We start from the raw sequence: 9,051 nt of genomic DNA, 5'->3' as shown, positions 1-9,051 counted from the left end.
AACACAAGAAATACAATAATTTACTTAACCTCATCTTAAATTCGATATTTTTTAATTTGACATTCTAAATTGAATTTCAATTATATTGTTAGCATCAAATTACCGATTATAAATATATTAATATATTATTATTTTTTTAGAGAATTTTTTATTTTATAATTTTTGTCTACCTCGATAAAGTCTTGAATCTAATCCCTTTAATGAATTACTTACTACTCGATGTGTCGTAAGAAATCGTAAAACGTCATTTACGTGAAATCATAAAGGTGCGATTTATGTAAATTAAATTAATGGCATATGAATGCTAATACAGACACATTACGAGATTAATAATTCATTAGATGTATGACGTGCAATCAAAGCGTCACAAGATCTCTGGTGGCTTGTCTGAATCAAGTCAATTCTTCTGATCACGATCTTTTAAAGAAGTCGAGATTCGAGATTAGCCGCCTCTTGTACAATCCTTAGGGAGCGGCCTAATTGCTTCTCGGTATACTTGACGTCGACCGTCCCTTTTCAACGCCTCTTCGAACCTTGAGCTTTCGTCCCTGTGGGCAATTCTTTTAAAAATAGCGACGATCGTCTTTCTTTCCCCTTTTCCTGAGAAAAATTCTCTTTTACCTTATCGCATCAATTTCTCTCTTAATTAATGCTCCTTGGAACTTGGACGTGTTTGGCGCGATCCATTTAACCGAAGACATTGACAGTTCATCGAAATCTTTTTTAAAACATTTTTGTTAACAATATGATTTTCGGAATGGATAATTAATTTGTATAATTAATTACATTATTTACAAATATTATTATCAATCTTTTTTTTCTATTCTGATATTCGTTTGTTACATGTTACTTCGTCGAGTTAATAAACTTTTGTCATCTTAAACGAATCTTCTTATATTTTTCTCGTTCTTTTTCGCGTAATTAAGATGGATGAAATTGATTCTAACTATTTATTATACAACCGAAAAAAATAAATCAGTCTTGAGATAACGCAACTGGCAAATGTAAATCAGGAGATTCCTCGATCGGATTAAAGCACGAGCGACGAAACGGAGGATAGTGGTGGAATCCCTAGAGCAGGAATTCTCAATAATGCACCATAGCATTCGTGATCTATCCGATCCCCTTCTTAGCAGCGTTCTTTCTACGTTAAATATAGGCGACCCGACACGTACTCTCCGATTCAGTTCAACATCCAACATATTTCGCGTATTCTCTTCTTGTATTCGTGGCCAGAATATGAGAAATAATAGAAATAATAGAAAGACAGATATTAATTCTCATCCTTCATTTTCTTAAATTAATATTCCTTCATTTCTTTTTATATTTCTAATAAAATCAAGTTAACAGTGGAGTGTAAAATTTTTAGAATGAAATTTTTCACAATTTAAATTAAAGGTAATCGTGACTTTCTCTTAAATCCACAAGTTATACATGTGGAATCTCGTGAATTCAGATATTTCTACGGTTAATCGTAAATTTCGTCACAAATTGTGTGGAAGAATTTGTTAACCTGATTAGTTGCCTGCACGAACATTCTCCAAGTATTTAATTAAATTTACACGTTGATAATTTTGATCGGTTACGTCTAACATCGAAACCCGATAACTGCATTACTTCTCGTGATACAATTGTATCGATTTACGACAAAAATGACGGAATTTAAAAACTATACGTCATTCCTTTTATATTTAAATAATGCGGAATTTTTTAATTTTTATTTTAGTAAGTGATAAAATGCAACGATTTTTTGAAAACGCGATTACATGTTTAGAATTGCATTGTACATTGCGTACATAATGCATTTGTCATTAAATTTTGACAGACTATAGAATATAATTTAAAAAAACTTTTATAATCTCGATCTCTCAATTGAATATTTCACAATAAATCTTCTTTTGTGAATTTTTTTTTTTGTTCGTTACTTAAATTGCATTAACATTGAAAAACATTTAATAAAATTGCTTAATATATTAATATTTGATATAATATTGAATGTTAAATTTAATTCGATTTTAGTTTTTAATTCGGAAAATAAAAGAATCTTTCTAAATGTGAAGATATCGTATGTTTTGAAATTAAATTAAAATTAAATTACGTATAGCATATAATTTATGAAATAGAAAAATCTATAATTTTTTATTATTTATCGATACAATAAATATAAAAATATTTACCGTGGTTTGGTTAAAAATATAACATCCTGCTTACGAATAGCATAAAGAAAAGAGAAATAAATTCATGACCTCTTTCACCCTTGTACACTTGTTTGAAAACGAACACCTGTCATCCAAACACATGTTTATTTACTTTAAAATGCGCTTTCAAGTTCCTTTCATGTTCTTTTTGATGGAGAATTCAGCATGAGCCATGTACTGCAAACCTTCACTTATCCCATTAAAATCAACCCTTTCTTCACATTTCTATCGTATATACGACGAAATATTATCTTGTTCAAATAGACTTTACATTTGTAAAAAAAATACAATTTTTATTTTTTAATAGTTTTTTCAAGATTACCATATTTTCGAATAAATATTCTTGCTTACACGAATTAAAAATTGATAAGGAAAACATGGACTATATAAGAAACAAGGTAATCACGTTATCTAATCCAAACCACTTGTATATACCAGGAAGAAACATTTTTAAATATAAACGACATCAATTTTATCGCGTTAAACTTTAAAAACTCAATCTAATTTTTTGCTTGAGAGAAAAATTTAACATTGCTATTTTCTACAATTAATTACAAATTACAACAAAAATACTATCTGCGTATCTATATAAGTAAATCAATCGAATTGAAAATTTACAAAACGTTATCCAACGTTTAATAAGTAATTTAACAAGACCACCCAAATAGGTTGGTCTTCTCGAATAATTTAACTGCGAGTAAGGAACTGGTTAACCTCGACCCTCGGTCTTCTCTCCTCGAGAGGGGTTGCAAGCGACTAGATTGGTGCAGACGACCGAGACTGATCGATGAAGAAAAGTATGCTATTTCAGGATGCTTGAGTAGTCGGTGACGTGGGTAAATCTGGTGCTCCATACGTAGTGACACCTTCTCGAGAGACTATCGATTCTCCTCCGTTTTTCATCCATCGCCCCTCCTCCCTTCTTCCTCCTCCTATAAGTATTTACTTCCTTCTTCATCTTCTATTCCTCTCCATTTCCTTTCTTTTCTTTTCTTCCCTCCTCTTTTTTTTCTCGAAAAGCGTCAGAACACAGTCAGAAATTCTTATGTAAATCGCGGCAATGCTGTTGGAGGAAATGCCACGAATGCTACTGGAAACGTACGATCCGCAATACGTGTCGGTAGTGTGTCGTCCCAGGGATAAATCGATAAACGGCATGCGATATTAGAAGCTCTTTCCGCTGGATAAAGCACCGTCATGCCAGTGAAACGGTGGATTTCGATGCGATAAGACCTAACTAAAAGTCCGTATTACTGCGCGCCTTTCTCATACCCTCTATTAAATCGATTTGTTTACCTTGCGTTCTTACCTCACAGCAGCGTGGAAACGTCTTTCCACATATATCCCTTGCATCACGCCCTTCTACGTTGATACACGATAAATTTTATTTGGAAATGCGGCAGACACTCGCTTCGTTTTATGGAGACGCATATTCCTAGGTATTTTTTTTTTTTTACTAGGAAACGCGGTTTATAGTTGATTTGTTTTCTTGCGAAGTGCATTCGTTTGAAAGTGTTGCGTTCCTTGCTTGGTTATTTTATTTCGGATGTTTGAAAGCGCAGTTTGATTTTATTCTCTTTTTTATGTTGTATTTGTCGCATATTGTGCAACTAAAAATTGTGGTTTGCTTTCGCTTCTTACATGCGTGATATTTTTGGTTATTCGTATTGTGTTTTTGCTTGATTATACTATAATAAATATTTAAAAATGAAGTTACAAATCCTTTACGTCTAATCTTTTCAGATTAGATATTTTAGGTTCGATAGTTGGGTGATTCATTTTTTCGTTGAATGAATCAGCTTCAGTTTCTTGCAAGATAACCTCAATTCTTCATATTGCGTCTTCGTTTATAATTATCTGATAAATATTTGGAAACACGACTTGCATTTTCTCTCATAATTAGTACTTCTTGCATCTACATTGCATTTTAAAAGCGGATTACGTCTGATTCTTCTTGCGTAGCAATTTAGTTTCTTTACATTGCATCCTCTTGCACGAAAAATATACAGAGAAACGTATACTTAGAAATAAAATTTGCATTTGTTCAATTTTTATTCCTACATTCTTATTTCATTATATCATTTTGCAATCTATCATCTTAAAAAATATTTACATTATTTATATTTAATTACATCTTTGTCAACATTACCTTTTACATTTTATCTTTTTATATTTTTTTTATTTTTAAAATTATATTGTTCATGTTATTGGAAAATTTTATCTCACTTTATTTTATTCACGAATATCATTTTCTCATGTTATTTTCGCTATTATATGTTTAATATTTAACAACGAAATTTTCTAACCTCATTTTCTTACCTTTAATTTTTAATCGGCATTTTAGTTTAGAAATATTCACTTATTTAGAAATGTAATACGCATCTTTATATAAATTTCTATTTGTCTCTTTCATTTCGTTTCATTTTTTTTTTTTTTACACAAAATAATATTGAATATTCAAAACGTGACACATTCACATCCGCCATTTCCGATATTAGCGTATCGTCACGCTATCGAGAGTCACATTCGAGCGATATATCGAAGAAGCAGCTTGCCTCGCTTCGATTACTCGTTCAATATTAAATCATGGCTGCTTGCCTGTGAGAATACGTTTTATCGAAATATTATTCCAAGCAATCGCAAAGTGACTATTTTTTTTCATTTCTTTTAATTCTTTATGGATTTTTTTTTCTTTTTCTCGTCTTTAAAAATGCAATAGAGATAAGTGGAATCATTGGTCAATTCCAGAATAGCATGAGAAAAAAAAGAAATCGTAAAAATATGATTGATAAAACGCATTCTCGGGTTATAGGTTAAATGAGTTTTAACATTACTTAGTCGCGGTAAATTTTCATTCTCACAAGGAATTTATTGACAAATCGATATCAGTATACTTTTCATAATCGAGATGTTTATTTCGCATTTTTTAATAATGGATGGAAATAAAAATTGAGAAATAAAATGCAAATATTACAACAAATATTTTAACAAAAATAACTGTTTTTCAATGTATATCAAGAAATACGTTTTGAGTATGGAGATAACGTTTTATTTTTATTTTATCTTCAGGAATCAGATATATATAATTGTACGTATCATCGATATAGATTGCGTCATAACGTATTAGCTAAAAAACAATTGAAGGATCGATAACATCGGTAATTAATACTACTGATATATAATACATTTCCTGACATTGTCGCCACATTAATACAAGATAACATTATAGTTATCGTATGATCTTTCATGTGTAATTCTTCTTTTTATATTTTTATTTATTCTCAAGATCATTTTTTAATTTTTTAGAATCTTTCTGCTTGTTGTTAAGGCATTAAGTTGCCAATTTTTTTCCGCATTAAAATCGTTAATGAAGTACAGGTTTAATAGAATTTGTAAACAAAGTTATAATAATCCTAATATAGCTAGGAAATAGAAAGTAATGATATTAACTTGATTACATTGATTTTAATCATCTTGATCTCGGCTCTAACTATATACTTTCTTCCACGTTTAGCAAATATAAATAGTTTTATAATGAAAAATATTACCAATAATATTCTATCATTATTCAACATCGTAAAACCTAAACTATTAAAATGATTATTTTCGCTAATATGATTATAAAAATTTATTATTCTTTAACAAATTAATTTATTATAATTACTCGATCCATCGAATATTTTTTAAACATTTTCAAAATCTCATTGTCCATCAAACTATTTCTCGATTCTCGATTGAATATTTCCAGTTTATTCTATTTAATAATTTCTCAACAATTAAATCGATTCTTCTAGAGAAATGAAGTTATCTCACGAATAAATCACGATAGAATGGAATTTATTTAATTAATGATTATCCGCGACTAATTAGCTTGTTGAGCAAAGATTCAGGCAAGGAGAGAAAAGGGGAGAAAAAGAGAGAAAATTTATCCGATATAGGGGCCCTTTTCTGACGGTCGTTAATTATCCCCGGGGAATTATGGTAAGAAACGATGACGGGTGAAAGTGAGGGAATCGTTATTCCTGGAATGGATTTGATGATCGTCGACAATACAACACATACCATCCAGTTTTCAACCACTTTCATGTCGAATCATTTCAATTACCGGTGAGAGAGGAAGCGTTTTCACTTTTCTTATTCGATACGATAATCGTGAGTGTTGAACAAGGAAAAACGAAATGCATATTTTATTTTATTCTTTTGTATTCTTTTCTTTCTTTTTTTTTTTTTTTTTTAATCTATTTGAAGAATTTACACGCGAACGAAATTTAATGTGGCTATTAATCTCTTTAATTCTCATAAAATATAGTAAATACATTTATTATTTAATTCTTTATTCTCGTCATTGATGGATTCAAAAATTATAATATATTTTATCAATATATGCACATGGTTTAGTTATTATAAAATAATTATAAAAAATTTAATTTATTATAAAAAAAATTCACACTCCGATGCTTTAATAAATATAAAGCGGAAAAAGAATTTGAATTTTGAAGCTACCAATTTATCGATTCGTTTTTGAATTTTGTATTATGATTTTTCCAAGTCGACGACCAAACTAATTTCGTAACCGAGATTTCTTAAATGTTGCATGAAACATCCGGTGTTTAGAAGCCGTGCCGAGTTTAGCAATAAGGTTTGCGTTAACAATGTACGATAGCGAGAATAAACCTACTTTCTATCATGAATTTCACGTCTTTCGATCGATAAGATCTCTATCTTCTTATTGTACGAAGAATCAGAATGTTAGAAAAGTTTCTACATAAAGAGAAAGAAGAAGAAGAAGAAGAAGAAAAAGAAAGGATTTATTGATTTAAAATTGATTTAAAATTATTATAAAATTAATACTTTAATAGATTGAACAAACAATTGGACACTATATTAAACAAACACATTCAAATATAACACGATAATATATACATGTTAAATGAACTAGATTAAAATTAATGTCATAACGTTAACATATACATCAATAAATAGTAACGTTACATTAATATGAAATTAATATTGTTTCGAATAATATATGGATTTTATTCGATGAAATATTCGCTACATATCGGGTAATTTAAAAAGTCTTCAAAAAGAAGAGAGTCATATGGAATCTATTGACTTTTTTCTGCATTCGATATATTCCCTTTTTCCAATAACGATAGCGTAGAAATATGATACCCATGGCAAAAATTTTAAATCATCTAACCGTAGTGAGTTTACAAATGGATCAAATTTAGAAAAGATTTTTATACATTGTAAAAATTATAAACTGAGTGAGTGAATTTCATTGTATACAAAATTGATAGCTTCATGCGATACGAAATACATTATAATATCTATAAAAATTTGAGAAACAATCTTTCGCTATTCTGAAGATGCAATTCTGTACGGAAGTATTGGACCATCTGGCAAAAGAAAATGTTTTGTTATTTTGTGAATGAATTTGAATTTGATCCAAATTTTATGTGCACCAAGATATTTTAACCCATTCGGTTTATTTTCTTCTAGAATATGTTACACAATTTATCCATCCAATTCACTAATGATTTAAAATTTTTATAAGCTGAATGTTTAAATTTTTACGAGTACTTGTCAAAAATTATCTGATAATAATTACAATTATCTAAAAAGGAAATTAAAAATATACGATGAAACAATTAAAAATATTAAATATCATATGAATATCAAAATAAAGAATTAGATTAATAATGTACGATTGTTTGATAGAATATTAGATTCGATTATTTTTTTTTTTATAGAAAATAGAGCGATACGATCATTTTTTTTGTATTTTCTGAATGATAAAATTAATATAATAATGATTTTGCTTTTATTTAATAGATGAAAACTAAACAAAGACGATATTTCACCAAAATTCTCGTTCAATTATGTAAATATAGTTAAAATTCAATTAAATAGTGATAAGTTTCTAAAAGTTCCTTCTTCTCGCAACAAACGTTCGCACCGATGTTATGCCATCACGGATCTCTACAGTTTACCTCAACCAGATTTACATAATGCGAAGCTTGTTTGTTAAACACCAAGAGCACGAAATCCTTAAGCACTGTTGGTAGCACGTTCGTCAAAGGAACAATCTGTTATCGATACCTGCGTAACTTGTGTCATAATAATTTGATAAACTAATAAAGAAGTTTTCCTAATAATTGAATATTCGTGTTAAATGTTAATATAATGATATTTGCAATAATTGAAAATCTTTTTAGAAAAAGAAGTAAAATTTTAAGAAGAATAAATTAAAATTATACATACAATAGCTATAATCTATTCTATACGATTTCTATAATTAATCTAATTACTGAAATCATATAAATCAATAATTCAATCGTATAATTCAATAAAATCATTACTCTCTTAAGAAACGTGGTGATTTATTATTATTAATTTCTATTATAAGGAGGGTAAAGCTCCTTAGACATTAAGTACATGGTAAAGCACTTTACTTGGTTAAGAAACGCATCGCGCTAAAACGTTTGCGATCAATTTACTTTCAATGCTATTCTTAGCATCTCGCGCACCACTAATCAGAAGAGTAATAATAACGTAGTGGATGGTCGTCGATCGACGCCACTTTCTATCTTTCGAAGACAACATCACTTTCTCCTTTCTTTTCCAAAAAGTACAATTATTTTTAAGTCTGGTTAAAATTTTCAATGGAAAAGATAAAAATGCGTTATTTGTGAAAACAAAATTAATCTAGAAAATATCGCTTATAAATTTCCAATGTGTATATATTTCAAATCGGTATAGAATACGTTATACGAAATATATAGAATACACAGTATTCCATTTTATATATATCGACGCACGCATAAACTTTGGTGTCATTGATCGAATGCGA

At 29.1% G+C, this 9,051-nt stretch overlaps 1 protein-coding gene and 1 long non-coding RNA gene across 3 annotated transcripts in view; both read right to left on the bottom strand.

Moving 5' to 3' along the window:
- The window catches only part of UBL3 (ubiquitin like 3), a 70,163-nt gene that overhangs the window by 38,005 nt on the left and 23,107 nt on the right, over positions 1–9,051 (bottom strand). The window lies entirely within an intron of this gene.
- LOC105735528 (uncharacterized) lies at positions 2,112–4,707 on the bottom strand. The gene is made up of 3 exons (XR_015292810.1): positions 4,518–4,707; positions 3,508–4,295; positions 2,112–3,435 (listed from the first exon to the last, which is right to left on the bottom strand). It is a non-coding gene; the product is annotated as an uncharacterized LOC105735528 (long non-coding RNA).

Source organism: Apis florea, unplaced genomic scaffold, assembly GCF_048593485.1.
Source record: "Apis florea isolate Af1SG1 unplaced genomic scaffold, ASM4859348v1 contig_3203_pilon, whole genome shotgun sequence".
NCBI classification, from domain to species: domain Eukaryota; kingdom Metazoa; phylum Arthropoda; class Insecta; order Hymenoptera; family Apidae; genus Apis; species Apis florea.
The sequence above is the reverse complement of the archived record's forward strand: the minus strand, read 5'-3'. Positions and strand labels throughout refer to the sequence as shown.